General features: G+C 41.2%; 1 long non-coding RNA gene across 1 annotated transcript; it reads left to right on the plus strand.

The window, feature by feature from the left end:
* Window positions 1-10,773: 10,773 nt before the first annotated feature.
* LOC138921767 (uncharacterized) lies at window positions 10,774-17,340 on the plus strand. The gene is made up of 3 exons (XR_011434654.1): window positions 10,774-10,925; window positions 12,647-12,827; window positions 14,642-17,340. It is a non-coding gene; the product is annotated as an uncharacterized lncRNA (long non-coding RNA).
* The last annotated feature ends 3,305 nt before the right edge of the window (window positions 17,341-20,645 follow it).

Here is a 20,645-nt window from a genome sequence, read left to right on the forward strand (position 1 = left end):
AGTATCTCATTTGGATGCTTTCATTGCCTAATGCCAATTTTACAGTTTTTCTTGGTGCTTTTGGTTTCACTTTGCTATTATTAAGGAGAATAAAGAGGAAAGCCTAACAGTGCAGTCTGTGCTTTCTATCTTGGTTTCATCTGACTTTATGTGCCTACATAACTGAAATATCAAGGTTTTCTTTTTTGCATTATCTGTTGATCTTACTTTTATAGGTAAATAGTATTATGATTGTGCTGTTAGTAAATCATCTCTTGCTTTTGATCATGCTACAGGGGAACTGTCTAGTTTATGTCCAACTGGAAAAGAATGAAAGCCAGCACAAGAATGACAAGATGTCTTCTTTATTGACAGGAACAGTGGGCCAAGACATTTGATGTTGGATTAATTCCTTTGAAATATTGGTCCGGGGTGGACCACAGGGTTGAGTCGTCAAGTTTATTTAGCACGATGGGGGAAGTAAACTAGTCAGAAGCACATAATTTCAAAAACCTGAACCATGAGGTAGTCCGGCAAACAGTCTGACAGGGTGGAAAGAGCAGTGGATGAGGACTCAGGAAACCTGGGGCCAAGCCCTGTCGCTTTCACTAAGAAGCCAGAGGACTCTGGATGAGTCACTTCCCCTCTCTGTTTCTCATCTGCAAAGTAGCTTCTCATCTCATCTGCTCATGTTTCTCATCTGCAAAGGAGGAACAATAGCACACCTCCTGTTTTGTCTGAGCATAAAATGAAAGAGTTTTGCAAACCATAAGATAGCAGAGACTCGTACTGGATTCTTATTATTGACAAAGGGTATTGCTATTCTCCTAAGAGAACAAGGAAACTGTTGGTTGTTTATCTTTATGTCATATGTAATATAGATTTGTTGTTGTTTAATAACTATAGAATGTTTATATTCCACTAGGATGCCAGCTGGCAGAGTTTACACTGAAGTCAAAACAGAAAAAAAGGAGATGGATCACATTAGAAGGAATAGTGGGAGGATTCTAAAGTGTTATATGTTAATGATTTTGCCTAAATCAGTTTCCACACACAATTTTTCAGTTAGGAATTTACGAAAAGTGATTTGGTTCCTTTGAGCTTCTAAGTCCTATTTGTATGCACTGTTTTTCCCCCAATCCAAATTCCCTTATTTTGAAAGTCTATAAGCTATTAACAGCCTTTACAATTCAGTGCCTAGAATATGCAGTGTGTTCTAAGTGTTAGCAACAGGTGATACTCAAGAAGAAACCAAGTCATCTTCTGTACTCATTTTTTTTCGGTGACACAATGTCACAGTGACATTATCAGTCTCTTAATCACTCAGGTCAGACAATGTCACTATATCTTGCCTTGCATGCAAACTCTCCACACATCCATTGAACACCCCATGTCATCTTTCTAAACACCCATAGGCGTGAGTGTGGCCTTGTATCCCTTCCATAAGCCACATTAGGCATAAGTACAACAGAATGGTCAGAAGGAGAAAACCTTTGAAACACCGTATCTTGATTATAGTAAGTAGTCTTAAAGTGTTAGTGACAGTTGCTGTTATTTAGGAGGCACTTGGACTAGAGTATCCTTGGAGGTCTTTTCTAGAACTGCTAGTGGCAACTGTTCTGGAAACATTAGCAGACATTGTTGATTGGTAAATTCAACAGCCGTTTTCAACTCCCTTATCCATTGCTGCCTATAGATACTGGAAAGCTAGGTACTTGAAGCTAGTTTGGCCACGTGATTCAGCTCTGAGCAATGAGACAGAAGTGTGAATCTGTTGTAGGATGTGGGGGAATGCTTGTGGTTTCCTAATAACAGGGCACATTTGGCTTTCCCTTTTCATTCTTTCTACTCAAATTCAAACAAAATGTCTGAAACTGCAGCAGCTTTCTTGTGACCATTAGGCGGTAAGACCTCACCACACGCACACACGCACACAAGTCAAAACTTTGAGTGTAGCAAAGTAGAGAGATGGAAAGAGCCTAAGTCCTTGAAGACATCGTTGAGCTATCTGACCAACTATGACACTGGCTTACTTCATATCTTCTTTTAACTTAACAGTAAATATGCTTGTAGTTTCAATTAATATTCATCAGGTATTAGTTACTTTCAACCAAAAGCATTCCCAATGAGTATATAACACAACACCGCATGAGAGTTTTAGAAAGGTGGAGACACTTTTCCTTATAAATATCTATGATTTCTATCCCTTGGTTTGCCAAAGAAGCTTTATAAAGTATAGTTGAAGGAGGAATCTGACAGTAGATCCTTTTCATTAGACATCACTTTTATTTCTAAAACTTGCACTGTTCACTGTTAACAGGCAGTCCTCCCATCCTAAATTTAAATCCTTATCCTTTATTCTCCATTGAATGTTAGCAACATTGCTATTGTTTATTACTCCCTTCCACAAATGGAGTAAAGGTAGTTGTTTCCAAGCTGGAATATAGAGCATCCTCAAATCTCTTCTTAAAATAATAAACACAGATATCAGGTAGCTCACAATAATGGTTACAGCATAAATCTCTGCCTCCTAATGTATGCTACCTAAATGATTTTTAAAAAAAGGAAAAAGGGAATCTACATGAAAATCACACCATTAGCATAACTTGAAGACAGAGAATGCCCAAACTTCAAATAACTGGCAGTGAAAAGAGAAAATTCGCCAATTCTCAGAGTGTGATTTCCCATTGCCCTGGCCCGTGCCTGCTCTGTTGCTGTAAGCCTCTGTGGCAAGCAAAGGCAGACCAAGAAAAACGTCAGGGAAGACAGATCATGGAAGTTAGCAAAACATCCTACATTTTTTTTAAATCTACTACTGAAAGAATAAGACTACACTAAGTCCAAAAATACTAAAAGAAAAAGTTTCTAGGAAGATCAGAGCATGAACTCCAAGGAGGGAACGTCAAATTATGCATGATTTGAAGGGTTACACATGATTTAAAGCGATGAAGCCCTATTTAAATAGGCAGCCAGCATGTAAAAGGACAGGCATGATATAAACGAAGAGCTTTCAAAACACATATCTTTGGGGGGAAGAAAAAACAGAAGAAGGAAGGGAAAAAATCATTTGCATTTGGGTAGTCAAGAGGAACACAAAGAAAAAAGGGGAAAATTTAGGACCCTGCAAGACAAAGAGAACTATAAAATCTAAAAACTTCCAGCCACCACCACCGAATTACTTGGACTTTGCTATACTGACAGAAGGAGGTGCCTATATTAAGTCAGCTTGGGCTGCCATGACAAATACCATATACTGGGTGGCTTAAACAACAGACATTTGTTTTCTCACAGTTCTGGAGGCTGGAAAGTCCAAGATCAAGGGTATGGCAGGGTTCAACTTCTTGTGAGCGCTCTCTTCTTGAGTTGAAGTCAGTTAGCTGCTCACTGTGTCCTCATATGGCCATTCCTCTGTGCGTGCGTGGAGAGAGAGAGAGAGAGATCTCTTCCTCTTCTTATAAGGCCACCAATCCTAAAGGATTAGGGCTCCATCCTTATGAGTTCATTTAACCTTAATCACCTCTTTAAAGACCCTATCTCCAAATACAGTCACAATGGGGGTTAGGGCTTCAACATCTGAATTTTGAGGGGACACAATTCAGTCCATAGCAGGGCTATTAAGGAGTCTTGTAAAATGCCCCAATACCATAAATATGAACAAAAGAAAAGTAAGGAAAGCTATGGACGAAAATCAGGAAATAAAATATCACATGTATGAACTGAGGACAATACCCCCTAAAAAAACAAAACAAGAAAAAACATGGAGCATAAAATAAAACAGTATGTCAACCAGCAGACAAATTTAAATATATGCAAGCAAGCTCTTAAGGCTATAAAAAACTACCTTGAATCAGAAAGTCAAAAAATATAAGTAGAAATGGACTGAAAACATAGAGAAGTAAAGAGACTTGAATGGAATTGGAAAATAAATAGAGCAAAAGGACAAAATTATCTCATAAAAGAATAAATTACAAGGGGCCCAAGGGAGGGATAATAGGTTGAAATGAAAATTTACAAAGGGGCATTGAAAAAGGCAGGGGAACAAATGAAGAGAATAAGAATGCTGTAAAGAAATAAGTAAAAATGATCAGAGGGAGGGCAGTGAAAATGGAAGAGAGGCAAAGAAGGAATAATATTTGTATTATTGGAGTCCCTGGAGTAGAAAAAGCAAAACACTGAAACAGAGCTAAGATTTAAATCAAAACAAGAAAAATTCCCAGAAATAGAAAAAAGACAGAACTGACCCATGGGCATCTAGGGAAATTAACAGGGAATGATCAGCTCTAAGACATGACCTGGTAAAACTATTAGATTTCAAAAATAAAAATAAAATCCTCAAGGCCTCCAGGCAAAAAGATCAATTAACTTATAAATCAATTAGACAGACATAGACTTTTCAAGACCAACATACAAAACAGGGCAACGATGAAGCAGCATTAAAAAAAATAAAGCTCAAGGACAGTGTGAACCAAGGATGATATATCCAACCAGGTTGTCCTTAAAGTTTCAAGACTACGGAAAAACAGTTTTCAACATACAAGAACTCGGGGAACACCGAACTCCTCAGCTCATTTTGAGGAAAATGCCAGGGAACGAACTTCATCCAATCTGCCCATGACTGGGAAACTTCTGCAGAAGGACTGATGGTGAGCATATTAAAATTTGTCTAAGACAGAAAGCAAGATGATGGTAGAATATTCATGCACAAAATTGTATATTGTGACAAAGTAGAAATAATGCAACTGATATTGAGAGCAGGAAGGAGAGTGAAAGAGAAAATAGGAAAAGGTCAGTGTTATATAGGCAATAAGTGTGTGTGAAAGGAATTGGAAAAAACAAATAGGTAAGCCAAATAGTAAAAGGTTAAATAAGAAAGCCAGATATGAAGTGCATTTTTAAAAAATGTATAACAATGGTACATAGTAGAGCAAAAATATAAACATTTCTAAATAACAGAATAAAGTTATAAGCAAAAAAAATTGAATCTTGTAGAGAAAGACACAGATATAGCAAAATAAACATAATGATACAGTATTATGGCAGATTTGAAAGAAAACATATCAGTCATATCAATAAATGGAAACAAGCTTAACTCATCGATTAATTCTTAATTAACTCTTTAATTGACTGACAACAAAACATCCAACTATAAGCCATATGCAAAGCTGAACCTAAAACAACCTGATCTAGAAAGGTTAAAAATAAAGGGATGGATAAAAGCATAGCAGACAAGCAGAAACCAAAAGAGACAGTGATAGAGGCATGCATCACTTAACGACATGATACATTCTGAGAAATGTGTTGTATGGTGATTCTGTCGTTGTGTGAATATCATAGAGTGTACTTACACCAACCTAGATGGTGTAGCCTACCACACAAATAGGCTACGTGGTCCTCATCTTAGGAGACCATCCTCATATATGCAGTTGGTCTTTGACCAACAGGTCGTTATGTGGTGCATGACCGTACTGCTAACAGATTTCAAGTCGCAAAGCATTACATGTAACATAGTAGAAAACTTTTTTCTTGTTAGTTGTTTCTTGACTTGAGTTTTATCATCAATTTTATTAATCTTTCCAAAGCACTCCCTTTTTGGTTTCACTGATTTTGTGTTTCTGCTTTCAATTGAATTGACCTCTGTTCTAATCTTTATTATTTACTTCCTTTGCCTTGCTTTGGGTCTCACTTGCTCTTCTTTGTCTAGTTATTTGAGGTGGAATCTTGGGTTACTGAATTTAGATCTTTTTTTCTAATGTATACATTTAATGTCGTAAATCGCCCTCTGGCACTACATTAATCATGTCTCACAGATTTTGATGTGTTGCATACTTATTTTCCTTCAGTTTGAAATACTTTTTAATTTCCCCTGAGAATGCCTCATTGACCTATGGGTTATTTAGAAGTGTGCTGTTTAAGTTCCAAATATTTGGATATTTTTTGGATGTCTTTTTGTTATTGATTTCTGTATTAAAACTGTTATAGTCTAAGAACATACTTTTGTTATGTCTATTCTTTTAAATTTGTGAAGTTTTGTTTCATGGCTCAGAATACGGTCTATCATGGTGAACAGTCCATGTGCGCTTAGAAGAAATGTATATTCTGCTGTTGCTGGGTGGGCCATTCCATTACTATTGATTAGGTCAAGTTTGTTGATAGTGTTGTTCAGGTTATTTATATACTTTCTGATTTTCTGCCTACTTGTTTTATCAATTACTGAGCGAGGAATACTGAAGTCTCCAACTGTAAAGTATGGATTTGTCTATTTATCCTTTCAATTGGATCAGTATTTTTGCCTCATGTATTTTGAAACTCTGCTATTAGGTGCATAAACATTTAAGATCTTTATGTCTTCTTGAGGAATTCACCTTTTATATAATGTCCCTTTTTACTCCTAATAATATTCTGAAGTCTACTTTGTCTGAAATTAATATAGGCTCCTTTTAGTTAGTGGTTGCACGTTATATCTTTCTTCATATTTTACTTTTAACCTATTTTTTATATTTAAAGTAGGTTTCTCGTAGACATAAGGATGCGTTTTGGTACTAAAAGCCATAATTCACAATAAAGATACGTCATTTATAAATATTTATGCACCAAATAAGACATCGGCCACCTTTATGAAGCAAAAATTACAGGGGATGACACTAATGATGGGGGTGGGGTTATTAAACCACTCTCAATACAAATAAATCAAGTGGACAAATTTAAGCAGGGAGAGAGAAGACCTAAACAACATAACCAGTTGGGTGGACTTTATGGAGATATATTGAATTTTCTCATAATAGGAAATACAGTTATGTACCACATAATGACATTTCAGTCAAGGATAGACCACATGTACAATAGTGGTCCCGTAAGATTAGTACCATATAACCTAGATGTGTAGTAGGCTATACCATCTAGGTTTGTGTAAGTACACTCTATGATGTTCATATGACAACAAAATCCCCTTAAAACACGTTTCTCAGACTGTATCCCCATTGTTAAGCGACACACAACTGTACACATTCTCTCAATAAATCATGGCACAAGCACGATATTGATCAATACTTGAATGTAAAGAAAATATCAGTAACATATAAAATAAAAATGTTACAAGCAACATTCTTTAATAAATAAAATAATAAAAGTAGATATTGTTAATAAAACAAAAAATAGAAAATGTTCTTCAACCTGAAATTAGGAAGACCTTCTATTAAACAACTCTTGAGTGGAGTAGAAAATATAAAGTGACATTACAGAATTTGAAAACAAATATAATTACATCGAAAACACTACACATCAGAATCCATGGAATGCATTCAAAACAATGATCAGAAGATAATTCACTGCACTATACACTTTTATCAATAAAACTGAAAGACTGAAAGTAAATGAAATGCTTAGCTTAAAACTAGAAGAAAACAATCAAAGCAAACAAAAAATGAACAAGGAAGAAAATAATAAAGGTAAAAACAGAAATTAGTGAAGCAGAGAAGAGAAAAAGTAGATTTAATTAATAAGTCAAATAATTGGAGATTTTTTCCTTGAAAATTATCAAAATAGTTAAACCAGTAACTAACTTAAGAAAAACAAAGGAGAAAGTAAAATTGTACAAAACAAGCAATGACAAGAAAGAAGAAATTTAAATAAAGCCTAAGATAGTGCTTTTCAGACCTCTGTGTAAATACATTTGAAAACCTAAATGGAATGGATGATTGCTAATGCAAATCCTGATTACTAAAATGAGTTTTTAGATTTTTTTTATTTAGAAAGCTTAAGCAGACCAATTTCCATAGAAGGAAGAGAGAAAGTTTTAAAGATTTGCTCCCCCAACACACACTCAAAAAAAACACCAGGCACAGATGGTTTTACAAGGGAAACAGCGAATCGTCAAATACCAGTTTGTCCCAATGCGTTATAAATTATTCCTGAGCATTGAAAGGAAGGAAAACCTCCTAACTCCTCTCATGCAGCAAGCATAACATGGATATCTAAATCAGATGAAGGTAATATCAAGAAACTAAACTATCGAACATCACCCATGAATATCAATGCAAAAATGCTAAATAAAATATTAGCAAACAGAATCCAAGACGATATTATGAAAATAATACACCATGATCATGTGAGATTTATTCTGGGCTTGTAAGGTTGGTTCCATAATAGACTATCCATTAATGTAGTGTGTTAACAGATCTAAGGAATCAAATCATATGATTGTCTCCATAGATGCTGAAAAAGGCCTTTAACAAAATTCATTATTCATTCTTGAAAAAAACACTGAAGAAAATGGTAATTTAATATGTGACAAAGGTATTATCTCAAATCACTGGGGTAAAGATGGGAAAAGATGGACTTTTTCATAAGTATTCTGGGAAAACTGAGAAGTCATTTGAAAAAAGATTAATTACATCCACATCTCACGTAAAAAACATGAATAGACTCCAAACGGATTGGGAGCCAAATGGCAAAAATGAAAACATACAAGTATATTGGGCGAATTCCCCTTTAGCCTTGACTTAAAGAATGCCTTTCTAAATATGACTCAAAATCTAGAGCCAATAAAATAAAAGATTGATGAATTTGACTACATACAACTAAAAAATACAAGGCAAAAATACTATAAACAAAGTCGGAAACAACTGAGAAAATGAGAGAAAGATATTTGCAATATATGCCACTGACAAAATGACTTATATCCTTATATAATAATATAATCATATCCTTATATAATAATAAGGAACTCTTAAAAATTGAGGGGCAAATGATCAACAACCCAAAATAATAACGGGAAATGGAAAAGAACAATTTGCACTCACAGGGACACTACTCACATGCACGCATGCATGTGCACACACACTTCCTTGCTCTGCCGGGAGAATCTAGGAGCAATGATACTCCAGCAGCAATGAACACACCTTGTGCCCAGATCTTAGTTTCTAAACACTTTGCTCTCATAAAAGGAATCAGGGACCCTCAAAAAAGTGGTGGATTCCAGAGCTGGGGCAAAGTAAATACAAGATGAGCCTGGAACATTTTGTGGTAACTAAAAAGAAGGAAGTGCTCAAAATGATAGGTGCGTCTTAAAAGGAAAACAGGTTCCAAACTGAAAGAGCTCCCAATGGCCAAAGATGGAACAGTCTGAGAAACAAAACAAATAATGATAGTATTGCATTATAACTCATAAATTAAGTATATAAGAGTACACGGTAATATAAATCATTCAATAAATGGGGGTCAACTCTTCCTGAGAGAACGATGCCAACTAACAAATGTAGAAGGAAAGAGGGAAATAGAAAATCACCATGAAAACATCACAGTAATAGTTGTTGCAGCAAGATCCACTGATGGATGTTAAAACTAGGGGGCAAGAATTTGAGGAGATACAGATTATTTCCATAGTCTCAAAGTGGCTTTCCCAAGGTATTTACTAATTACAAAGGGAAAAATCATTACTTTAGGGTGGAGAAACCCAGTAGACACTTTAACCAGGTGATCAAGTTTAACGTCACCAGTGATAACACGTTAGTTTGCATCACGAACCCCATGATATAATGCACTGAGAAGAGTACAGTGTTATTTCTGTGATATTCTTCCCAGAAATGAATAACTTCAATCTAATCATAAGAAAACATCAGACAAACCCAAATTGAAGGACATTCTTAAAATAACTGACCAGTTACCTTCAAAAGTATCAAAGTCATGAAAGTCAAGGAAAGACTGAGAAACTATCCCAGATGGGAGGAGACGAAGGTGACAGGACATCTCAAGGCAATGTGAGATCCCAGACTGGATTCTCGAACAGAAAAAATGATCTTTGGAAGAAAAGTGGTGACGTTTGAATGATTTCTGTAGTTCAGTTACTATATTGTACCAATTTTAATTTCCTGGTTTTGGTAATTTCGGTATGGCCATAGAAGATGTTAATATTAGGGGAAGTTGGGGGAAGGGTATACAGCAGCTCTCTCTACTTTTTTTGCAACGGTTCTGTAGTCTAAAGCCATTTGTAAATAACAAGTTAAAAAAAGACAGACAAAAATCCCCACCCCCCCCCCTTCTGAAGCTATCATTCTGATGGGGGAAAAAAAATAAAGAATAACAATAAGAATATAAATTAAAAAAAAAAAAAAACGGAGCCTACCCTCCCGGGAAATATAGCGAAAAGCTGGGCGAACGCACCATGTTAAGCCCTCTCTGGGGAAAACAGACTTAAATTCCTGCACCGTCACAGATTCTGTTTGCTGCCTCGAGTTGCTGCAATGGTTCTTTTAGGAATCCTTACTGAGTTTTCCACGTTAGTATGAATATATGGAGCCCTAAAGAGTTTGAATCAGATGTAACAAGGACATTGTTCCTGGCTTCCCTGATCGCTTTCATGACCACTTTCAATTTCCTCTGACGGAGTCTTCCCTAAATCATCCTCTTCACCTCTTCCCAGGAATATATCTCACTGGGGAGATGTAACTAATTTACATCTCTTAGAGAAAAAAAGGGCAGATTCTTGATACCCAGCGGGGATTTGCCCTGGGGGCTTCTGAGGAGATCCTAGCCCAATCTGAGCACAGAGTTAGCCTTTGTTTATATGAAAATTTATGTCTTTTTTTAATTTAAAAGGTAATACAGGAGAATTATAAAAATTTTTGGAAAACACAGAAAAGTTGAGAAAGTAAAGTCACCCAAATCTCACCTCCCCCCAAAGACTACTATTTACTTTTTGGGACATTTACTTCCAGTCCTCTTCCTACGCCTCTGTGTTGTGTCGTTCAGGATCACACTGTTCATATAATTGCGCAACGTGCACTGTACCTTCAGAACAAAACTTTTTTTCGGATTATTACAAAACTTTTGCAAACCTAACTATAATGACTGAACAATATTTCTTCATGCAGCTGTGGATTCAGTACACCCCTATTTTTGTGTATTTCACTTTGTGGACTTGCTGCTCTTCTAGAGGCTGCCAACTACAGGTGAGTTTTTTGGAGAAGCACGTGATGGGGAGGAGTGAGCACCGGGCTTGAAGCAGGAGACACAGGGTAGAATTTTGACCCTGTTCCTTAGAAAATTTTCAACTGTGTTCTGCTTATTTTCCCCCTCTGATCTTTTTCGTTAGCTGCAAAATGCCCTGATTCGTATCCTCAAATTTCCTTCAAGCTCTAACATTCTATAATAAGAATATTTTTTTTAGTTAAAAATTTTTGTGAGTTTTTCGGCAATTTCCAAAATTTTACGTGTCCATCTATCAACATTGATATTGATATTTACATGTTGATGCATCAAAGTTTATATAGGACGTATTTATATAGTTCAAAATGCCAGGTAATGCTACCCACACAGTCATTTTGCCAGTAGGCACACTCTGGCACCTGGGAACTGCAAAAAAACTTTAAAAAGTCTTATATGTTATGCCCTGCTTGTGTAGAAAGTCTCTGTTTATTCATCACTATAGCCTGTGTGGTCTTAACCGCATTGATTGTTTGCTGTTGAAAGTTCTGCTGCTGGTCCAAGAGGAACACCAGGTCCTTGACTAATGGACTCACCGGGAGAACTTTGTTCCCTATTTTATGGTTATCTTCGGGTCTCATGGAGATTGTGAACTTCTTGTCCCTGTAAACTGTCCTGATGACTGTTCAACCTTAGAAAATGCTAACTGTAAACAATTCCTGCAGAAAGTTTCTGTCGTCATTTTATCAGTGAACTTTGAGAAAGGACATTTTGCGGAGTGCTATGCATGGGTTCTAACTGGCGACTTGGAGGCCTATTAATATAAGTTAATAAATCTGAAAAAAACCCACCCATTAAAAATGTGCTTTAGGGGCTGGCTCCGTGGCCGAGTGGTTAAGTTCGCGCGCTCCGCTGCAGCGGCCCAGGGTTCGGATCCTGGGTGTGGACATGGCACCGCTCGTCAGGCCACGTTGAGGCGGCACCCACATGCCACAACTAGAAGGACCTGCAACTAAGATATACAACTGTGTACAGGGGTGTTTGGGGAGATAAAGCAGACAAAAAAAAAAAGATTGGCATCAGTTGTTAGCCCAGGTGCCAATCTTTAAAAAAAAAAAGTGCTTTAGGCTGAAGGCAGACACGCTAACCAAAATTGTGGCAAGTGAAAATGGAAGGAAAAGACCAGGGAACACGTCCATCCTTCACTATCTCTCGAGTATGTGATCAAAAGATTAAAAAAACGTTTCTTCACACATAGCACATTTGTTCCTGATGCATTTGAGATGGATGAGCAAAGTAAGCAAAAGTTTTGCCTGCTTCAGATATAAAATATGGTTGCTGTTTGGTCTAGGCGAAGCATTTGCCCAAACCCAATCCAGCCAATCAAAATGGGGAGGGAGGGATTGTATCCTGATAGAAATCGAAGGAGGGATATGGGGAAACAGAGAGCAGGCTGCGTGTAGGTCCCACATTGGCAGGACTTTCATAACCCACATGTACTATGTAAAGGATACCATGTTAGAGAAAACATACATTATTGATGAGATTAATGGAAAACAAAAGTACAGCCAGAACATTTCCCTCTCCAGAGCCTGTGGCTTTGTTTTTGGTTTTATCCTTTAATTGAGAACTACTTTCGCACCTCAGACTCAATAGAGTCAGGATAATTCATTCCAGGAAAACCTGCTTTAAATAAGGTAAATTGCATGTGTTTTCTAAGTAGAGCTTACCATTTTTTCTTTTCAAGCGCTGCTATGGGGCGAAGTGTCTATATAACGCGGGACCTTTTGGCGATTAATGAACACTTATTGATGATTATTAACTAGAGAGACTATTCATATTTAACAACAACAACAAAAACAACAAACAAAACCTCAACGATTCTCTTAGAGATTCTTGGATGGAAATTTGCATTGTTTTACCAAAGGGTAAGATTTTCCTTAATTAATAGTTCAAATAACAAGTATTTTATGATGTAACTAAAAATGATGTAAAATGCAATGGTTTAAGATTTCAGGACTGCATGCATGATTTGGGTATTCAACTGAGACTTAGGAGACCTGGTTATGGTTCTGACTCTGATATAACTAGCTGTGTGATCTTGGTGAGCAATCCAGGCCTCTGTTGGGCTAGAGATAATAAGGATCCTGGTAGTGCCAATACTCTATGATTCTATGATATATAAAACTAAGTGATGGCTGAAAAGAAAAAGACTATATTAGGGGCATCATCCTGCTGATAAACTTAAAATTTAAGTAATAAAATGTCATGATCTAAGTGAAGTCACAAAGTGTGGTGAGTTGACATAAGGAAGTGCTACTGAGGCTCAAGTATGCCACTTTGAAGTGCAGCTCAGTGAGGGATGTGGCTCTCTTCTTGGCTGTAGTCTCTCAGAGGCCTGGGAAGAAACTTTGAACTGGAGGACGCCTTTTAACTGGACCCCTCATAGCAAAGCAAAGTAGACCATCTGGTGGAAATGGGTAGGACCTACTTGCCTCTTCACTGTAGATTCCAGTTATCATTGGCAGTGGATCCAGAGGGATCTGACTCACTGAGGTGGCTGTTTACATTTAGAGAAGAAAGAGCCTAAGTGGGGTCACCGGGTAGGCAGTGGCAAGCCTTCTCAGTGGTGTGTCTGCTCCGGTGCAGGCCGACCCTGGGTCTTTCCTCCACCATCCTGATCCGGTTTAACTGCTGTGAAAGGAGGAAGGAACCACCACCAAGTGGCAAGGCAGCACAGCCTCTTTGGAGCAGCAGTTCCCTGAGGTCAGGCAATTAGGCAAAGGATCTCCATGCTGAGGCCTCTGCTCTCCCTTCGCCCATGGAACAACTGGAGTAATTGTACCTCTAATGGCTGTTCCTGAAACTTTCAATTAGAAGATGAATAAGTTCTGGGGATCTAATGTACAGATCTAACAGTAACTATAGTTAATAATACTGTATTGTATACCTGAAATTTGCTAATAGGGCAGATCTTAAGTGTTCTCACCACACACACACACAAAGGTGACAGTGTGAGGTGATGTGTTAATTAGCTTGATTGGGGTAATCATTTCACGATATACACATATAGTAAACCATCACTTTGTACACCTTAAATATATACAACTTTCATTTGTCAATTACACCTCAGTAAAGCTGAAAAAAAAGAATAATTCAAAGCTTGAGGGGCTATCAAATACATTTTATTTCCTGAAAATAGAGAGGCAGAAGGAGTAAAAATTTATTTTAGGCAGTCATTTCATTTCTTCTAATGACATTTCCAACAATTTGACTGTCAGCAATTTAATAGAAAACTAAAGGTTTCACATGATGCTAAGAACCAGGAAACTTTAAACAAAGACACTGATTTAAAACTCTTTTGAATGTTTCAATATGAAAAGCAATGACCTGAACTCCCCCCCAAAAATGATTACTAAGTAAAAAGAAGTTTATACTTTTTAATATTATTTTAACAGCACCAAATGTGTAACTTATTAACCAGGCTCTAGAACCCATGGCATGTGTATCCATTTTCCAAGCAAATAAACAAAAACAATAAATGAAAGAAAACCCTGCAAACACAGCCAGTGCACTTAGCACTGCTGATCTCACCTGATGGAGAAGCTTCTAGACACCTGCCCTAGGGATGATGAGAGCACGCGTTCGTGTGGGGCTTTTTACCATTTACAGAGCACTTTCATATACATTAGGTTCTCTCTCTGGCCTCTGGGAAAATGCTTGACTTCCCTCTGGAATCTAGCCCTTCAACCCTGCAGAACGGGCTCCCCGAAAAGACTCTTGGCAGTCACGCTGCTGCATTGGTTGATGAAAGCACGCCAGGGACAGGGCTCTGAGCGCCAGGAAGCAGATTTCTCAATCACCAGATCAAGAATGGAGATGATGGATCTGGGTAATCGAGGTGACTCTTCACTTTGTCTCCCGCATCATTATAAATTACCGGTCTGCATTTGGCCGTGGACTAGGGGTTCGTATCAGGGGACTCCAAATCAAGGAGCCCTAGAATGTCAGAGCTGGAGTGCTTCCAACCCCCTTAGTTTATATTATGGACAAGAATGGAGCCCTAGAGAAGTTAGGGGAGAGAGCCAGGGATTTGCAGTTCCGCAGCAGCGCAGTCTCATGCAGGAGAGAATTCTCTACGGCTGTCTCACAGCCCGCCACCATGCACTCCTCCGCAGTCGGCTAAAGCGGTATCTTAGCCCCAGATTTCTAATCTCCAGGAAAAAGACCCATCTGAGTCTCCTTAAACGATGAAGCAAGAATTGCTCCACCATCTTCTTGCTTCCTGTTGCCTATCTGACTGACTTTCTTTAATATGAGGGCATAGCTCAGCCAACTGCCTTCCCCCAATTCAGCCGCAGTTGAGATCAGGGAAATTGCACCACGAGAATTTTTTTTAATCCAACAGTTAACTGATGCCACTGCAGTCCCAAACTCCCAGGGTGTTATAGTTCACTGGAGTGGCCCCGGGACTCTAAATAATAATGTGGTAAGAGAATGAAAGCTGGACTTGGCACCCAGATGACCATGTCCCAGCCTCAGCTGCTCAGCTGTGCCACCTTGCGACCTCGGTGAAGTCACTTACTCTGTTTCCTCAACTGTCGATGAAGATAAAGGCCCTGTCTTTGCTTACCTTCTGGGGCTACAGTGAGATGAAACCCTTTCTGAACGCAGAATGGAGGCTGTGGGGCAGTGTACTTTAGTACATGGACTTTGGCAGCAAAGAAACTTGGGGACAAAGCCTGGCTATGGCATATATGAGCTCTGTGACTCTGGGCAAGTGCTCAGCCTCTGGGAGCCTCAGTTTCCTCTTGCAAAATAGGTATAATACTAGTATCTACTTTAGCGAATCATGTTGATGAGTGAATGAAATAATGTATTTAAAATGCTTAGCACAGTGCCTGGTGTGCAATAAAGTCTCAATGAATGCTGTCTCCTTTTATTGCTTGACTTCCCTCTGGAATCTAGCCCTTCAACCCTGCAGAACGGGCTCCCTGAAAAGACTCTTGGCAGTCACGCTGCTGCATTGGTTGATGAGAGCACCCCAGGGACAGGGCTCTGAGCGCCAGGAAGCAGATTTCTCAATCACCAGATCAAGAATGGAGATGATGGATCTGGGTAATCGAGGTGAGGAATCATGAGAATGCACCATATAAAATCAGAAGAGCATCACCTTCAAGTATGGTAAACCTAATTAAACAGATGATTGACAAGGTCACATGGTATGTGATATTTAGGACTTTGGAAGATCTCTGAAATGGGGTCATTGTCTACAGTAACTAGAAAACCCAGGAGTAGGGATTTTCAATTGTGATCCATGATTCAGATCCAAAGTAATAAGTGGTAGAGCCAGGAGTTGGAAAAAAATTAGGTATGTATATTCATGAGGCTCATCCTAAGTTGGGAGAATTGTCCTGACCCAGACTCAATTTGAAATCAGCTCATGGGATTGCCACATTCACAGAGACTGGTTGGGTAGACCCTAAAGGGGACCACTACGTGTCAGATCCCATGCTAGGCTTTGACACTACAGACCCAGGCCCTACTCTCACGAGGCTTAACGGGACAAGCAAGTAGAGACATTCTGAGTTTAGAAAAGATGGAAATGCTCCTCTGACGAAGATCGTTCCAGATATCACAGCCCATGTGTGGAAACGGCCCCAAGTTCAGAGAGGCAAGTCGGTCCATTCCCAGCTCACGACAGCACCAAGGCTGCTCTGCCAGAGGAAAACCCAAAGTAATGGGAAGTTGGTGCCTTCCAGAGGAGCCCACGGAATTCTTTTAGACGAGCTGTAGCCTTGATCACAATTTCTGCCCAGAAAGTAAGTCAGCCTGGCTGCACCAGGTCAGAAACAAATGCTTAAGTTTTTAAGTGGAAATCTGAGGGGTGACAGGATGACGCATGTATCATACGCTGTCAATTTGTTCATTTCCTGGAACTGACGTGCACAGTGAAACTTTCTTAAATTAATCTTAATTTTTAGACACTCTCTACCAGAAGCTTTGTGACAGTGCCTTTACTACAACTGTAAGAATGGAGATTTCAAGTTCTTTGAAACAAAGATTAGTACCTGGAGACTCCAAATTAAACTCCTTTAAAGTAATTCAAGTCAAAAATCTACTTTGGTAATTCTGAGAATCAGCATTTTTATAAAATTCAGGCTCTTTGGGGGCCGGCCCCGTGGCCGAGTGGTTAAGTTCGCGTGCTCCGCTTCCCGCAGCCCAGGGTTTCCCTGGTTCAGATCCTGAGCGCCGACGTGGCACCGCTCATCAGGCCACGTTGAGGTGGTGTCCCACATGCCGCAACTAGAAGGACCTACAACTAAAAATACACAACTATGTGCTGGGGGGGATTTGGGGAGAAAAAAGCAGGAAAAGAAAGAAGAAGATTGCCAACAGTTGTTAGCTCAGGTGGCAATCTTGTAAAAAAAAAATAAATAAAATAAGTAAAATTAAGATTCTCAAAAAATGATTTCTGGTTTTGCCTTAAGAGATTGGGACAAGGAGTCTTAATTTTGATTCTGTCCTGTGTGGAAAGATGACTTTCTGTTGGCTTAACGGTCCTCCCAGTGGGTTTCTTTGGGTTGGGGTTTGTGACTGGAGGCCATTGGCGAGGTGTGGAGGGGGCCAGTCAGAGGGAATAGGAGAAGCCAACAGAGAGAGGAGAGTCAAAGGGGAGAAGGTTGAAACTTCTGAGCTGTTAGGTTGAACTGAGAATTGTGTTGCCACATCAGAGAGGGGCTTTTCCAGGCAAAGCCATGACAATAGGCTGGCTCAGAGGAATCTTCTGCCTTAGCTAAGATGCCCCTGGGAGTGGAATGCGAAGGAAGCAACCTGACCCCTAGGGACTAGAGGACGGAGCAGCTGCAGCCATTTGACAGCAGCAGTTGGCCCTGACTCCAGATAGCCGTTTTACCTCCTCTTGCTACTGCCCTCCCTGCAACCTGCTTTCCCTTCCCTCCTGCTGGCCTGGTGAAGGAAGCAGGGGTTGGATGCATATCTGAGGGTTCACTAAAGAGCTGAATTCTAAGTCTCCTGGCCCCATTAGGGCCGGGGATGGGCAGGAGGCCGAGAAAGGGAGGAAGTGCGCCTTGCATCAGAGAAGGCAAGCTTCTACCCTGCCCAGCAGCTGATGCTCAGACAGGGAGCATGTGCTGGGCCTAGGCTGGCTGGCTGGCCTCAGGGACAGCCTGGCCCCTTCAGTGCTGTCTCTCTCAGCTTCATCCCTGTTCCAGGAGGGTGGCTGGGAGTGGGAGCTCCTTCCACCCAGCCCAGCCTTCCTGCTTGGTTTTGATCTCAGGAAGGGAAAGCCCCTGCCCCTCTTTTGAAGCAGCAGCCGGCACCACTTGTCTCTTCTCTCCTTCCCGCAGGCACTTCTGTTCAGAGTGCTGCCTCTTGCTGGCTCCTTCTGCTTCTGCTTGGTCCTCCCGCTGATTGGGAAGAAAGCGCACCAGTGGGGTGATGGGGGTCTGGAACTCTTAAAGGAGCAGCTTTGTTTCTGTTGGAAATTTATTTACCTTGCACATTATTTTTTTCTATCTTTCCCCAATCAATCAACATAACCTGGTGAGAAAAGTGAATCAGATACAAAGTGATCATAATCACCATTTAAATGTTAATTGTAGATACTCTGGTTTTCCTCTAAGGATTTTTCTAGCAGATCAGGCACTAGCTCTGGCAACAATCATTATTAGCAATCAAATCCAATTCGAGGATCATTTACTGAGGGCATAAAGGTTGGGGGCCACAGACCTGAGTAGGGCAGTCCCCACCATCTCAAGGATTCACAGTCTAGGGCTGAAGACTGGAACTCCAGGAATAAACAAGGCACAGAGAGAATTTGAAAATCCCTGACACCATTTTTGCCAGTAGCTCTTTTGCCACCAAGTCTTTGACCAGAGGAGTTTAAAAGTAGCCAAACTGACAAGCAATTTGAAACGTCGTCTTTCCTTGGCTGCCCATTGGTTGATTTGCAGTCAGTCCACTAGTATTTGTTAAGAAGTTGGTCCTATGCAAAACAAACAAACATTTGAGCAAAGCCTCCCTGGATGCTAGAGCTGCAGTATCTTAGAGCCTTGTTTCTATGTTGGTGATGTACTTTTTTCCATATGAAGAATGGGAGAGAGACCAAACTCTGGGGCCCTTCAAGCTCAGATTCTGAAGTCATCCACTTCTTCCAGCTGTAGCACTTTCTGCAGGATTGTGCCCTAAACGGGCTTCCCAGATTCTAGGTTCCAATCTGGGTTCTCCCTCTAGGAGAAATGTCAAGAGCTTGAGCAAATTACCCAGTCTCAGTGCTTCAATTTTTCTGAAAAAAAAAAAAGAGTAAAGGAAAACTATTTGATTTTGACAATGTGAGAGAATATTAGAGAAGCATATTCAAGTAGAGAGGAGAATGCCAGAAGGGCAAGAGCCGAATGGTGGGAGGATCAAGTCTCTCTGTTTCTGGATGGGGAGAATGAGCCCCAGAGAAAAGACTTGCTCAGAGTCACACAGAGAGCCACTGACAGAATCAGAAGCGGCACCCTGCTCTGTCAATGCTCAGTGTACCGCTCTTCCGAATAAAGTCCTAGCCTTAGGATTTCGAGAATGCGCCAATACTACTCCCTCTGTATAACGACATGAAGAAGGCAAATGAGACGTCCGCACTCCAGAGTGGTCCTGCTCCCGAAGTGCCTGAACCGGGTCCGGCCCTTTGACATCCCTTTTCGCATTGGAGGCCAGGAAGCCTTTCCCCCGAGGGTAGAGGGTACTGACTGCAGGGATTCACCCCTTCCTGGATCACCAGTGGAGGCTGAAGGGAGGGAAGAGGCTGCACGTGGAGAGAGACGGATTCTTTTGCCAGAAGGGAGACAGGCAGCTGGAGGATGGGAGGGTGGGCGCACACACAGTGGTTTTCCCCTTTCCCAGAGGAGAAAAGTGCAAAAGTCTTTTCCCCAAGCCACGTGGTGGCTGTGCGGGAAGGTGATAGTGCAACCCAGTTCCCCAGCGTCCTAGCCCGGAACCCAAGGATCACACAAGGGCAGTCATTCGTGCCTACCCTTGCAGCCCACGGAATCCAGGGCCCAGAGCTTGCAGACCTACTGGGTGCCCGCCGCGCTCTGCAGATGGACAGGGCACTGCGGCATGCCTGGCCGGCCTGGGTGCTGGCACGCGGCGCTGCGGGGACGGTGAAGGTGACCGCCTTCTCCTTCCCGGCCCCGTGTGCTCTGGGCTGCGGACCCGAGGGATGCTCCGGCCCGCCAAAGTTTGCTCTGGTGCTCAGGGGCCCGAGGAGTGTCCCCAGGCAGGGACTGCGCGCCGGGCAGTGGGGGTCGACCCTCACCCCGCGAGAGTTTGTGCGCTCTTTTGTGGTTCCAAATAGTAACTCCCAGTGGTGTGAGTGGGCACGGGTTCAGAGACGGGGTCCCCTTCCCAGAGCCTGCGTCCTGGCCCCGCCAGCCCCCCACCTACATTTCTGAAACTGCCCTTCGGGCCCGGGCCCCGGCCCGGGTCCCCAGCTCTGCGGCCGCTCAGGCCAGCTGATTTTGACAGAGTGGGGTCCCGGGCGGCGCGGGCGGGCGGGGCGGGCCCCTGCCAGATCCGGGGATGATAACGTGCCGGCTCCATGTCGCGGCTTCGGGCTGTCCAGGCTCCGCCCCCTGTGAGTGTGTAAGTGTGTGATGCTGCCGCGGCCGCCGCCGCCTGTGCAGCCGCCGCCGCCGCCGCCGCCGCTGCCGCCGCCGCCCCGGCTGCCGCGCCGCGCC

Source organism: Equus caballus, chromosome X (assembly GCF_041296265.1).
Source record: "Equus caballus isolate H_3958 breed thoroughbred chromosome X, TB-T2T, whole genome shotgun sequence".
Classification (NCBI taxonomy): Eukaryota; Metazoa; Chordata; class Mammalia; order Perissodactyla; family Equidae; genus Equus; species Equus caballus.